Source organism: Arachis hypogaea, chromosome 10 (assembly GCF_003086295.3).
Source record: "Arachis hypogaea cultivar Tifrunner chromosome 10, arahy.Tifrunner.gnm2.J5K5, whole genome shotgun sequence".
NCBI classification, from domain to species: domain Eukaryota; kingdom Viridiplantae; phylum Streptophyta; class Magnoliopsida; order Fabales; family Fabaceae; genus Arachis; species Arachis hypogaea.
In genome coordinates this window covers 110,796,200-110,812,841 of record NC_092045.1, presented here as the reverse complement: position 1 = coordinate 110,812,841, position 16,642 = coordinate 110,796,200, and positions in this window count along the sequence as shown.

Genomic DNA, 16,642 nt, shown 5'->3' with positions numbered 1-16,642 from the left:
AATAAAATGAAAAAAAGTGTAGGAACCCAATTAAAAATTATTTTTGGCGCAAGGACTCAATTAAAAAAAAAGTATAGGGACCTAATTGAAAATTTCGTGAAACTATAGGACCAACAGAATAATTAAACCTAACAATAATAATAATAATAACAGGCTTCTAGAGGCTAGAGAGAATAGAAAGTGAAGATAGTTTATGAGGGCTCTCATCTCATTCATTCACCTTAATTTTTGACAAACAAGGAAAATAATGCATTTCCAAGCAACCACAAAATGGAGTTCCTTTTGTGGCCACCTCTAGTGATTCCCAAAACAAAAATTTAAATATCAAAGTATTTTTGTATAAATATATGTAATTTAATTTATTTTTAATATATATTTTATATTAAAAAGTTAATTTTATTATATATTTAATATAATTATTCTCAAAATGATATTTAAATGAAATATTTATATAAAATCTAGGCAAACATACAATATAGGAGAAAAAAATAAAGAAAAAAGGAGAGTGAGAATAACTAATGAGATAGATGCATGTATGAGTATCATGGTAAAATTATAAGAATCATTTTTCTTTAATTAAATTTTGATGTGTACTTAACTATAGTAGTAAAAGAGTTTTAGTAAAAATCGTATCTATATTTAAAATAGTTTTTCATTGATGTAAAAATAATACATAATTGAAGAGATGTGTGTAATATACTTTTACACCTACGATAATGTATGTGATCTAAATTCATAATTTTTTATCTAAGTGTTAGAGGTTCGAATTCTACTTTATATACGTACCAATTTATTAACTAATAACAAACTCTTAAATGAGTTTATATTCATAACGAATTAATTATTAATCTGTTGAATTAGGAGATACCATGCACAACAAAAAAAAATATATAATGAAGTGATGATTATATATTACGAAATGAAAGGTGAAAGGAAAGGAGAGCCGAAAGGAGAGAAAATGATAGGTTAATATTTTGTTGTGGTATAAGGGTTTTATCGAGTTGTTATTGGTTGAGAAGGACGAGGTACGATGCGTTGTCGATCCTGGATTGTTGGGGTATCGCATGCATTCTTTTCCAATTTGACGAAGATACTTATTATGTCATCCTATGACTCTTTCTCTCTGGATCCATCTTATGCAACATTGCAAAATTAATTTAATTTTTTAACTTGTTGGCCCAACAAAAACTAGTTAAAGTAAAAAGAGAAGATGGACAAGGAAAAAAAATTTAATTAAAATTTAATTAATTTATTTATTTAATACCTTTTATTAAATAATATATTTTTTAAGTTTAAAATAATTGTTGTTTATACTTTTTGTATTTATTGAAAAGTTAATATATCTAAATAATAAATGGTCTAACCGTCTAAATACATTAATTTTTTATTGTCTATATACATTAACTTTTTAATAAATTCACCAACGAATTATAACTCAAATAGTACAGTAAAAGGTTGCGAGTTTGAGTTTTTCTGTCTTCAGTAAAAAAAAACTTTTTAATAAATTCAAAAAGTGAAACAAAAAATTATTCTAAAATGAAGAGTAATAAAATAATTCAATAAAATAACTTTTATTGTCTATATACATTAACTTTTTTGTATTTTCAACAATTCAATAAAGATGAAAACTCATGTGCAGTTGACTTCACGTAAAATTAATAGTTGATTTTAAATGAAAATTTAATCAAATCAATCAAATTATCTAATGACTCTCAGTTATCAATTTCACGTGAAGTCGACTGCACCTGAATTTTCACCTTCAATAAAGCCGTTGTCTATACACATTAACTTTTTTTGTATTTTTAATAAAATAAATTTTAATTTATAATTTTTAACATGTAATTCTTAAAACACAAGTTAATAAATTACCTTTTAAAACACAGATTAAATTAATATGTGTCCTAGGATATATAATAAAATTATCATCAATAAAAAATTTTAAATTTTTAATAAATACATTAAAATTTAAATTTTTATATTTTTAATAAAAAAAATTAGTGTGTAATCTTAACCTATCTTGTTATGATAAGAGAGAGATAAACCCTATTTACTTTGGAAAAAGTTAAAAATATCTGTAACAGTAATTGTGGCGGAGGACAACACGTTGTTTTCGTGGGTTTTAGTGGTTATTGTTAGTATTGCAAGTGTGAGGAGTGTTGAAGTTAGTCTCACATCTAAAAAAGTATGGAAGAGTGAGGAGTTTATAAGATGAGAGACCCATTAACTTGATACCTTAAGGTTTTGAGTTGGATGTGGTGTCTTCTCATCTTATGTTCTCTCATTTGATTCCTTCCCGAAGTCTCCCCGGTTGTCGAGAGCTCTCCACGGTCGGCCCAACAAAATGGTATCGACGGCGTGTCTCGCGGTATTTTACGGCGGTGTGATGGACGAATACTTATGGTGGTGGAGGAGCTAGAGGGGAATTGATGCTTAGTGTGAGAAGTGTTGAAGTTAATCCCACATCTAAAAAAATCTTCTCATCTTATCGAGAGCTCTCCACAGTCTCCACAGTCGGCCCAACAGTGCTGTCTATTTAATATTTATGTGCGCACACAGACACATTGCCTACCTTCTTCTTCTTCTTCTCTGTCATTGGCTTGGTTACATTATAAGTGCGTGGAGTGTGGACCAGTCTTACAATTCATTTGTCCAATCAAACTAAAAGCAGTGGGGCAAATTCATTTCTTAGACCACAAATTGAACCTGAAACATGAACATTCAAATAAGGGATTAGGGGACAAAGTAGCATGTGGTATTATGTTTTTAATTCGTGTAACAAAATTATTTATTACAAAAATATATATATGGATCCGATAGAGGTATTTAAGATACAGTTTTTCAATTTCTGACCAAACATTTTAAATAATTTGAAAATGCACCAAATCATTTTTTTACATAGCAATTTAGTTTTAAATTAATTTATTATATGGTGATTTTTTATTTTGATTATTAATTTAACAAAATTACAAAGATAAAAAGCTATTTAACTTTTAAACACTGATTTAAACTAGTTTATATATATATAAAAAAGCAATTTTCACATGTAAAAGAAATAATTTTAAATTCTTTATATACAAAATAGTTAATTCGAACTGGTTTAGCCGACATTCCTAACACTATAAAGTTGTTAATTTTAAAATAGATCATTTAGTGTAAAATTAAGGATTAATTTAATGCATCCGCTAACACGTGAATAATGAATAATATTATGATATGTGCATAAACTAATATGTGGTCAAATAATATTGTGACACGTGATATAACTAGTCATATCAATATATTATTAAATGACTAATAATTATATTATACGTGATCAAACTATAATGTGACACATATCACTAAAAATCTACGTTATTAAGTCACGTAAGTGAATTGTTAACGAAAAATGGACTAACAACTAATGTGGTGTATTTTTACTAATTTTCTAATATAAATGGTGTAATTCTAAAATTTTTAGAATGATTTTAGTGTACAACAGATCACTTTGAGAATTTACCATATTCGAACATGTATCCCTATATAATATAGTTGATATTTATTTAACTTATATAAGTTGATGAAATATAAAATTGATAAGTTAAGCATGATTATTTAATGGAATTTGCACATAATCTAAAGGTTTTTAACTTTACATATTTATATTTTGTACTTTTTCATATTTTATTTTTATTTTTAGTTTAAAAAAAGTCAATTGACATGTCGTGCTATTTGAGTACTTGAACTTAATAGATATTTATAAGGGGCCTATTTATAATCTTCAATCTTGATGAATACTTAGTCACCAAAAAAAATCTCGATGAATACTTCAAAAAATTGAAAGTTTAATTATCCAACTTTGTTTGAATTCTTAAATAACGCGTTATTTTGTGTGACATATCATACTTCAGAAAAAGTATAAAATATTAATATATTATCTGTCAATTTATTATTAATAATAATTAATTATTATATTTTAAATATATATATATATATAAAGACACTTCTAAAAAATATATTTATAAAGATATTTTTATTAAACATAATTATAAATAAGAGTTGACAAAAATTAATAAAAATATTGTTGGTAATAGTAAGATTATATAGCTAATGACCCACATGGGTTATAACTTACTAATGAAGAGGAAGATATTTTCTGCATAAAGAAGATGGAGTGATTAATAACAATAACAAAATACTTTTAAAACATTATGTTTCATAACGACTAATTCTTTACTTAGAGACAATTTAATGTATGTTTTCGTATTCAAGTTAAAGCAGTAGTGGTGGTAATTTGTTACACTCCTATCTTTGAAAATGAAATGGATATAAATCATGTTATGAAGAATATATACGGGTTAAATTAAAATAGGACATGTCATTTCAACAGTTGAATAATTGTAGTGTTTGACTATTTGTTTTAGACCATGCAAGAAATAATGTTACTTTGTAATAAATTCACAGTAAAGAAATCAAAAGGCATGACTCATATCAATGACACGTGTTCTTTCATATGGGATATGACTGATGCACTCTTGTAATGCCATAGTGAAATTACAGGTACATACTCCATGGAAGTTTGAATATTATGCGTCTAAAGTCTAAACGAAAACAATTGTGCTTGTATTGTACGGGAGAATTCTGAATTTCACACTTTTAATTATATTCACAAAGTTTCATTAAAGAGTGTGAGGCACTTTCTTAACATTGTTAGTCAACAAATTAGAAGTTTCATCGTGTTATACATGGAAGACTATGCTCATTAATCTAATAACAAATTTGGGATAAATCATATAAACAATACCACCCGATATTACACTAAAGTCCCAAAATTCAAAACGTTACATGCATGTCCCGTTTTAAAAACAAATTTATATAAATCGAAACTAATAAATTCAAGTTACAAATGTACAATGTAAATGAAATTAAATAAGATTGATTTATCAAAAAAACAAGTAAATTAAACGAGTTAGACTCGATTTACTAATAGCATTAGTAAATCGAAATAACCTACATTGATTTATAAGAAGAAGGGATCAAAAAGTAAAACGATACATGCTGTTTTAATTTAATGTTTAAAATAATTAAAATAAATCGAGTCTACTTAATTCGAATTATTATGATACCCACTAAGTTATATAAATCGAATTCAACTAATTCGATTTACAAGAATTGGTTCCTATATAAAAACGATCAAAACGTTATGGATTCATTAGAGTAAAAGTCACAATGACTAGTGATGATTGTTATTTAGTTCTGATGCACTACAGATGGTTTATTAAAAAAAATGTGTTCTGCAATTAAATTTATTGATAAGGATCCGCTTAGTATTTTTTTCAAATCTTCAATGAGTTTCACCGAGTTTCAGAATACTATAATTCAAAAATTGGGAATGCAACGCGTGAAACGGGTGGAGAAGTTATTCTATAGAATTTTGATTTTCGTGTTGCGGGATGATGTGAAGTACGATTCCTTCGTCATAGGCAGTGACGAAGATTTGCAAGTTTTGTTCCATTGTCGTCGGCAGTTTTCCAAGGTGAGGAGCCCTAAAATATTGGCCAAGTTTATAGATGTGGTCTATAATTCAGGAGGTTTGAACCAGAATCCTCAACCTTCAGCAATGGTTGCCTGCTCTAGTTCAATGTCTGTTGGTATCTCTTCATCTGTGCCCGTGATTGTACTTGAGGCAGTTTTGGTTGCCACCTCGTCCTTAGCAGATGATCTAAACCGCAATCGTGATAGAGAAATAGGTGATACTTGACTCTTCGATGAGCTTGCGATTGCAATGGCCGGTACTCCTAATGTGGTATCAGTTTTTGAATAGGGTGGAACATTGAATGGTGTGAAAGATGTACTACAGGATGATGATGATGATTATTTGGAGCTTGCAATGATTGCTGATGATAGCGATGATGACATAGTGAGGAGTAATCCGGCTGGGGGTGGTGGAGCGGCTAGTTCAGAAACTCAACAGTACCCCCACACTTTTCAACTTTGGACTTAGATACCATGAGACAGCAGGGGGTACTTGGCGTGCCTGTTGGATTTAGGGCCAGAGATACACAGGATATAGGAGGACTAGCTGAGTTCCAAGTCGGTCAGTAATTTCAGGATAAAGAGGAGGTCGTGTTAAGCGTGAAAACTTATAGCATTCGACATGGGGTTGAGTACAAAGTGTTGGAATCCAATCATCGCAAGTACTATGGAAAGTGTAAGGAATTTGGAAATGGGTGCACACGGTTGTTTTGTATCAGTTTCCACCAGCGCAGAGGTATTTGGGAGGTAAAACGGTACAATAGACCTCATACTTGTCTGACCACGTCGATATCGAATGATCATAGGATGCTTGATTACCATGTGATCTCGACCTTCATACTGCCTAAGATTAGAGTTGATGCTGCCGTATCAATCAAGGTACTACTGAATGCAACAGAGGCACATTTCAGTTTTAGACCGACTTACAAGAGGATTTGGTTGGCTAAGCAGAAGGTCGGGGCTCAGATTTATGGAGATTGAAAAGAGTCATAAAATGCATCAATGGAACGTCGAGCCACCTCCACTCACACTGACTGGAACGTATGTCGACACGACGTCTCCACTCAACACGACGATTGTCCGGAACATCAGGCACCTGGTCCATCTGTAGAGCCTATCCTAGAACTCTCTACAATGCCTCAGCTATGATTGCGCTTGCTCTGGGGTCTCCGAGGAATAGCTCAGGCGATAAGAATCGCCTACCATACTGATGCCACCACTCTAAATACTCTTGAGACAGTCCTGGATCTGGAACAACATCAAATCGTAACAAATGTTGTGCCCTGTTGGTCCAATGAGTGCGCCAACGCTGTAAGGTAGTAGGAAACCACCAATCACCGACTCTGCCATCCTTCGACATCAAGAAATCAATGTTGAGTGCGGGTCGTGACCGATGTCGTACTCCTCCAAGCTGTGGTAGCATCTGATCCACTTGATGCCATTTTATGACAGCAAAGTAGATCAATTTCATCATGGTTCTCCATAACGCCGTGTGACGTGGCTCCAGTATCTTGGGATGCACCACTTGCATGACATCCGGCGAGCTGTATGGTATCCACACAAATTGTAAAGAGAATTAGTCCTCCAAAGACAGCATGAACAGTAAGTAGACAACATAACTGCACAATAAAAACAGGCAATATTTAACACTCACATCCGTAGCCCGAAGTAAATCTATCCTCAGTCTGCAGTGTACGACTCGAGGTCCCTTCTCGCTCGGTGTTGGCTGATAACCTGACAACCTGCGACCCAACACATATTATCCACAACAGGCATAAACCGAAAAATAATGACCCACAGAATAAGTATTAATGTTGAGTATCTCGAAGCCAATTGCCAATGAAATGCGTCAACCCATCAGGCCTAAAACCCGGAAACCGCCAAAAGATCCATGATTGGAGGAGCTACAAAGGACCGACCAACTTAACCATGTACCTGTTGGTAACCACCAGTATAATCACGATAGAGCGGCTAACTACCCATGTCCTCTAATCTCACTACGTATGGCAGCCATCTAATATGCATGCATGTACCGGACTTGTCAACGAAGAGCTGCATCGATAATAGCATCATGATGGACGCTCTCGCGTACCTCCTGACTGTCTCCTCGTTTACGCCCTCGGGAAGGTCATTGAATGCCTCCTACATCCAAGTGCACCTCATAATGATCTTGTTGATGCAGTTTGCCAGCAGCAACACACCTAGTATCTCCTCGAACCATGCCCATGCTGGACGACCACCGTTGATATACCGCTTGAAGTCCGTTAGACATCCATTGACATATTGTCCGTTGATGGAGAGCCCTAGCTGGTACGCTACATCTTGTAGCGTAATTGTGCACTTCCCGAATGACAGATGAAATGTATGCGTCTCTGGACGCCATTTCTTAACAAATGCACTCACTAATGGCTCATCCAACCTAAAACAGTAGTCGTTGAGCCTCGCAACATGGGACAGGCCAATCATCTGCATGTACGACATGATCCTATCATCTAACAGCATACTATGCTGCCTCCTCATGCTCGTGATATATTGGTGGAACTGCATGACAATGAAATAATTCTCTTAGAACCATAACACTTTAGAGAAAAAAATCACCTAGAACAGATAATTCTAATAAAAAAATACTTTAACGAAAATTACATTAAATTCTATCGGAACATAGTTAATCTAGTATTTTCGACGGAAAACTAAACCCTTTACTTTATAACTAAAGTTGTAGTGTCTCGTTAATCTAAAATTTGATAATTCAATTTTTAAAAAATTAAATCATTCTAAATTATTGCTAATATTCTACTGCCTAGTTAATCCAACACTTAAAATATAAATTAATTTAAATAAAATTAAATTAAATCAAAATTAAATTAAACTCCAATAAAATTTCTAACCTCGTTAAACTTCTAACAGTAAAAACTTACAAACTCTAACCAAACCTGTTAAATCTACAGTTTAACATACGTATTTACCCCTCATCCAACATGAAGAAATACCATGTGTTCATAACACGCAGGAAAGAAAAGAAGGTAATCCTAAAGATCTATTTTATGCTTAAATTTTATTCAAAAATAATATATAGATAAGATCTAAATACCTGTATGTACGCTAATAAAAATCACTTTCTCCTTTGATGATACGAAGGCGCTATGGGTATACACACCGAGACCAACCTTTGCTGTCAATTCCTTGACCAATGGACATATGATCTAAATTTAAAAACCTCTTGCAACTCTTTGCACACCATAAAATTCTTCTCCAAGAATTAGGTTCACATACGTTTATATGTGAGGTAAAGGAATAAAACTCTTGTGTTTGATTCTCTTCTATGATTTCTCTACGCTTGGCATACATATATATAGTATGAGATTTGTTACTGATTTCAAATCTAAATCTCAATTCAAATTTAAATCATATCTTGTTATTTTTAAGCTTGATTCTTTTAAATTTATGAATCATATTGTAACTCAATTTGAAATAGAATCAATTAGGATCTCATCCAAATTTAGAATTCAAATTTAGAAATAGAATAACTAATTATTCTCCATTTAATATTCTCAATGATCATACTATTATTATATTCTTGGCGCTAGCAAAGAATAAAATAATATTCTATTTAAATTAATTTTATTTATTTGATCAAATCAAAATAATAATTAAATAATTTTACAGCAAAAATTAGAATATTCGTTAGTGTGTGACCCCATAGGTTCAATACTAAGCGGGTAGTAAATTAGTCATACTAAATTTACTAATTAAGGTTGGCGTCTAGCAACACTTCTTAACAACCCGATAGTATGAAATAATATATTTTTACTAAGAACTCGAGAAGAACAAAGTATAATTCCTTGATCTTTCCAACTCTTGGTTAACTCTTAGAGTATGGTTTAATTGTCAAACTCTAACTTGTTATCATTATTATAATAAACTGTGAATGACTTAAGAAACTCATTTCTTCATTCATTCAATCCCCTTAGCCAATATTTTATTCATCTCAGTCATTATAATTATAGAGCTCAAACTCTTTACCGAGAGTTAACGGATTCTTTATTGAATAATCATCAATTCTACAAGTATTTAAATCATATCCAATGTCCATTCAACTAGCACCCTAGGGTATTAGATATCTGGAATCAAAGTATAATAAATACATTGTCAATTACTATGATAGTCGCAAGTCAAAAAAACTCTACTACTATATTTATTTTGAGAATATCCTATTGACAAATATCCGGTAATTATAACCATTAGAAATTCTCAAAGTGAGTCAATTCAATGGTCATATATTGCACCATATATATATATATAATTTAATAAATGAGATCTATTAATCTTCATCCAATGAAAATCATTATATATATATATATATATATATATATATATATATATATATATTTTGATCTTTTTGGATTATAATGTCCTTTTTAATAATCCTATGACCAAGAACAATTTAGATTACATTATAAAAGATTTATCTCTCAATATTATGATCACTATCACAATGATAAATCTCTAAATTTAATCAAGGACCTTTTTATATTAATATTTTAATATAATAACAATAACAAATTATTTGACGCATAATTGATTAGATTGTGGTCATACTATTTATTTCAATACAACATGCATTTGTGATTTCAATCTTCTAACATATTACTACCCCTAAATCAATATTCTAACTACTAATTGACGTTTGAAGATTCTAATAATTCTAATAATCAAGTTCTAAGCCATTTAATATCATTAACAATTCTTTATTTCTTAAAGAAAATAAAAAAATTAAATTTTATTTACTAACCTCTTCATGCACGCTACTAGCAATATAGACGACTCCGTCTAACCGATAGATTCGATTTAAGTCGTCTTCTATTTCCGTAATGTCTCCTCTGTATTTTTCGTTTTGGTGGGGTATGATATGATAAAATGTAATTCGAAACAAGTGAATTCAAATTCTATATATAGGATTTTGCATGTAAATCAAATCAAGGTGTGTAGATTTATCTTGGAAGCACGATGGGCATAAATCGAATCAGCCTTTATCGATTTACTAGTGGTGTAATTCGAATTTACCCAATTCAATTTATTATGTGCAAAAGTTATGAGCTAAATCGAATAGGGTGTATCTATTTACTATGTGCAAAATCTATGAGCTAAATTGAAATAAGGTGTATCGATTTACTATGGGTGATGTCGAATCATGTGTATTTCTTAGTAAATTAACCTTACTTATTTAAATTATTTCGATTTATATGATATCCCAATAATTTAATACAGAATAATTTGATTTATTATTATATTGTATAATTCAAATTGATTTAATTCGATTTACATAAAAATATATATAAGGATATCTACATACCGTTTTCTGTTTTGAATGATCCATGTAAAATTGAGTTTTTCTTTAGTTTATGTAAGTGTTTTACTCTATAAAAAAGATGACTCATATCAATGACACGTGTTCTTTCATATGCATATGACATGCACTCTTGTAATGCCATAATGAAATTACATGTGCGTACTCCGTGGAAGTTTGAATGTTATGCATCTAAAGTCTAAACAAAAACAATTGTGCTTGTATTGTACGGGAGAATTCTGAATTTCACACTTTTAATTATATTCACAAAGTTTCATTAAAAGAGTGTGAGGTAATTTCTTAACATTGTTAGTCAAGAAATTAGAAGTGTCATCGTGTTACACATGGAAGAGTATTCCCATTAAGCTAATAACAAATTTGTATAAGAATAAAGATTTAATTGTGCTTTTAAAATAAAACAAAAAATTTAAGTTTTTGTGTTTATTTTATTCATATTTTTAATATATAATTAAAAAAATAGATGGCTCAATATTAAAATACTGCTATATTTTAGGATAATTTACATCAATAAATTAATTGAAATGAAATTTATACAAATATTCTTAATAAAAACTAGTTACACGCCTCTTATAAATAGATCTATATAAATCGAATTGGACTAACTCGATTGAAGTATTTACATATAAATCGAATTAAGGTAATTCAATTTTCAAGTATCGAAGTAAAACAAATTCACTTAATTCAATTTACTAGAGCGAAAAAGAGAGAAAGCTTAGTCTTATATAGTAAATCGAATTAGAAAATTTAAATTTATAAGAAGGGAGAGAGTTGAAAGGTAAATCTAGGGCTGGAAGTGAGTCAAGCCAGCTCATGAGCTAGCTTGACCTCGACTCGTTAATAGCTCGATTAGCTAAGCTCGTGAGCTAGTGAGCCAAGTTTGTACTTAAAATTGAGCTCATAAATTAAATGAGTCGAGTTTAAGCTATATGCATTTAATCTATACTTTTAATATTATATATATATATATATATATATATATATATATATATTAATGATCTTAATTATTTAAAATTTTATATTTATTTTTTACATATAATTTTGATGTAGGACATAAATAAAAATTTTATAATTTATTGATAGATAACAATATATAAAATTGAGCTTTTTAAATATTTTTTAAAATATATAAGTTATAATTTATTGCTATAGAATTATAGATTATGTATTTATATTTCTATTATTTAAGCTAGCTCGTGAGCTCGAGCCAGCTTGTGTGCTTTCGGTGAGTCGAGCTTGAGCTTAAGAAATAGGCTCGATTGTTAATGAGTCGAGCCGTGAGTCAAGCTCAATTTTTGTGCGTCGAGCTTGAGCTTGGTCTAACTTGGCTCAGCTCGACTTACTTCCAGCCCTAGGTAAATCCAACTACCCTAATTTGATTTACTTATAACGTTTCTCGTTATAATTCGAATGCCTCTAATTCGATTTATTTTTGGTTTTCTTGTATAAGGATCGAATTGCTTTCATACGATTTATATGCATTCACTCCACCCTCTCCCTAAATCTATGACAAAGAGAAAATCTAGAGGACACAAAGAGACAAAGTTTAAAACTGCGGTTATAAAAGATAATCTAGATTGTATCTACTGACTAGATGGAGTTGCCCATGTTACTGATAACATCAATGAGGAGGTAAGTATGAAAAATTTTTTTTTTCGTATTAGATTATAAATGTTAGCGATTCTTAATAACTTAGATTTATTAGATTATAAATGTTAGTTAAAGCAATGATTTAGAAATTTTTTATTATAATTTTTAAATTAAAAATATTATTAGTGATAGTAGTAATTTAAAATTGTTGATCATAGCTAAATTTAAGTAGGTAGTAATTGTAGTTAAATGCAGATTTGTGAGGATTTGATTTCTATGGATAAGATTAGAGTAGCATATATAATATGACTGGACTTGAAGGTCATCAATAACTTGGAGAAAAGGGATTGAATCTAAGACTGCTTTTTAACTTAGTCACTAAAATAGATTGAATCTTAGATGCTATAATGTTAGCAAAAAACGATTATACATGAGACATTTGTAATGGTTGCATTTTGCCTTCCACTTTTTTTCCTCTTGAAATCGACTAAAGTATTGCCAATAAACATTATTCAAACTCGATTTGTTGCTATTTTCAATCCAAGCGGACTCATCTGGAATAAAATTAGCGGTTATTTTCACCGGGAGTTCTTATTGTTGTTCTTCTGCGACCACATTTTGTACCACTATATCCATATTCCCTACAAATATATACAAATGTAACATGTTCAAATATACCTTGTACAGATATACAAAATATTAATGTAACAAAAACAGAAACAGCACTTGCCAATAAACTCCTTTCTCTAATTTCTTAATGTTTAAATAAATTTTTTAGAGAAATAAAAATTTATGACAAATAATTTATATGTATATAACAGAACAACATAAAGCCATGAACTCAAATTAAAATTATCATATGTACTTAAACACCATAAAATCATGAACTCGTTCTCTACATATGTACTTAAACACCATAAAACTATGAACTCAAACTCAAATTAAAATCTGCATATGTATATAAACATCATGAACTCAAATTCAAATTAAAATCAAATTAAAATCGCATATAAACTTAAATAGCATAAAACCATGAATACAAATTAAAACCAAATTAAATAATTACTAATCAAATTAAATAATAACTGATCTAATATGCATATGTACTTCAACAAATCTTAGTTTTGAAGGCAGATAAGTATACTTTCAGAATTTCAGCACGACGAGTAGTGCTGAACGGAGGAACGAAGCACAGGGTAGGATGTAGCAGAGGAACAAAGGAACGCGAGGAACCGAGGAACACGATGCGGGCAAGCTGAACGGAGGAACACGACGCGGGCAAGCTGAACAGAGGAACGAAGCATGCGAGCAAGCTGGCGACACAGGTACAGTGCAGCAAAGCCGGCAACGAGAGTGAGGGGACACTGCAACACCGCTGGTGACGTGAGTTAAGATAGCCGCGAGTAAGGTGAGTAGCGCCGGCGACAGGAGTAGGGGTAGACGCTGTCAGAGTGCAGCAACGCTAGGGTGCAGAGAGATTTGGATTTGAGAGAAGAGAATTAGCGTTCATTGTGTATTTGTGTTCTTGAGGCCTGAGGGGATGAACTCTGAGGGCTGTCAAATAGGGTTTGCAACATGATATGACTAAGGCCAAGTATGATTGTCAAAGTTGTATTTATATCTCATTAAATAAGAAATAAGTTTTATAGGAATAAAAGTGTTAATATTATAAATTGATAAACTTTGTTTAGTGGCTAAAGTTTTTTGCACATGCTGAAGGTCATTGGTTCAACTCCCATATGTAACATTTTTAAACATACACATAACACATATATATGGGGGTGCGGGTAGAGTTGAGACTGAACCCGCACCCCGAATCTGGTTGGATCGGATTTGGTATCCACGAATAGAGTCCATGCTGCCAGGCCTAATCAACACCCTTGATCTTTCTTTTGATTCTAAGTTTTGATCTTTTCCCTCTATCTCAAAATGATATAAAGAATTTCGTGCCAAAGAAGAAAAAGAACCACTTTTTCTTCTTACTTTTGTACTATATGTAACCACCCTACCCCACGAGACTTATATATATATATATATATATATATATATATATATATATATATATATATATATATATATATATATATATATATATGTATGTATGTATGTATGTATATATATATATATATATATATATATAATGAATTAAAATTTAAAACAGGTAGCGCTAAAACTTTGTTTTTTAGTGTTTCTGAGTGACGAATCTTGGTAATTAGATAATTACTGCTATAGTTAATTTAATTCTTTTAAAATTAACTACCTCTTACTAATTCATCAGTAATGAATTAGTAGAGGAGTTACCCTAAATGTGTTACCAACTATTAACCCGATTTTTCCTTCCTCCCTTTTACAGTTATGATTTTCTTATCCTTTTTTCGGTTCAACCGAACCAAACTCCTCTTAATTAAACCAAACCCAAGGGAACTTTGATTAAACCCATCTTCTCTACTTCTCTCACAACTGAATGTGTTCAGAGGAAACCATGGTCACCACTTTGTGAAATCAATTATGTGATGTGGTGTTGCAAGGGATGGAAGCCACGAAACCATATATATATATATATATATAGCAGAGCCACACCTTTCAATTCCCCTGGAAACCACACGAAGAAAAGAAAGGAACCACACGAAGAAAAGAAAGGAAGCAAAAGTGGCGTTTGATCAAGGAAGGGAAGGAGGAAGATGTCAACAGTGTACATCACCATCAAGGAGAAAGAAGAAGACCATCAAAGAAGTTACAACCCAAAGCCAAAAAAAAACCCTACCCTTTCTTCTTTCTGATTCCTTTGGAGTTTTTCTCATTAGGTAAGAATCAGTAACTTCGTTCCTTGTTGTTCTTTGTAATTCAGAGGCTCTATCCTTGTTAAACTTCAATTTCTTTAAATGAGGACCAACCCAATCAAATTCATCCCATCACAAGAATAAGAATCCTTCTCTTGCTCTGTGTGCAGCTCGGCCAATTGGCCCTGTGGACTGATAAAATTTTTTTAATTATGTTTTTTAGGTTTTTCTGATTTAAGGTAGGAAGGAACTGACCTTGGTTGGTGAATTCTCGAAGAAAGGTAAGGGATAGGATAGATAGAATGCTTCTTTTGTTACTACGCTTGCTGTTATGGATTGATGAATTGTTGTATGTTTGATGAATTAATGTATGTTTGAACAATGATGGTTGCTGGTTTATCATGGGTATGCTTGATGATGAGTCTCTATAAAAAATTCTGTTTAAGATATTGCAGAAAAAAATATGTACAACTAAGTAGGTGAGCATTTGTAAAAAGTGAATTGATGAGTTCGAACTCCTAGGGCTGTGTTAATCACTTTAGCAATTTTGGTTAGTTAAAAAGGAAATAGAATTATAGTTCTAAGTGAATTTTAGGCATGACTATAAATTTTGGTACGAAGGGTTGGTAAATTACTTAATGCGGAATTTTTTGCATAATTGGCAGCAACTTAAAATAAAAATTGGGAGCCATTTAGACATAATTTTTGAACCAAACTATTTTTCTATCAAATTTCAAGAAGTCAAGATTACTCCATAAAAATTTCAAATAATTTGGCCAAATGGTTTGAAAGATATGAATTTTTGAAGTTTAGTTGTTGCTACAGAATTTTCTGGTTTTATGATTCTGCAGTATCAACTTCCATCTGCTATAACTTTTGATTTATTTGAAATTTTGAGTTGCTTTCAAAATGATTTTAAAGACCTATCCATATGTTTTAAGTGAGTATAAAATTCACATCCATTTCTATTTTTTAGAGTTAGTTATGTCTCTTAGAAATTGGGCTGCTCACAAGAAACTCGGAACCAATTTAAAGAAACAAGACAACACTTCTAATTGACATTTAATTAACCCAACAAGGTGCTATGTATCTGGAATTTGTTTGTCCTAAAACTTGGAAATGTTAGGTATATTCTCACCAAAATCTGAAAGTATCGAATTAGAATTAGATTTATCATAAATTTTTCAAAAACAGAGCTTCTTGCTGTATTTTTCTAAATCTTCTTAGGGCAGCAGTAGATTTTCATTAAGTTTGCCACCAAATCCAATTAAAATTCAAATACGATAAAACTATAATGTCAATTCAAAGGATCATGTCCAAATTTGGCAGCATACATGTCCTTAGTTAAAGAAAAAGGAAAGGATAAGTTTTATATTAAAAGAGTTGATGTTAAATG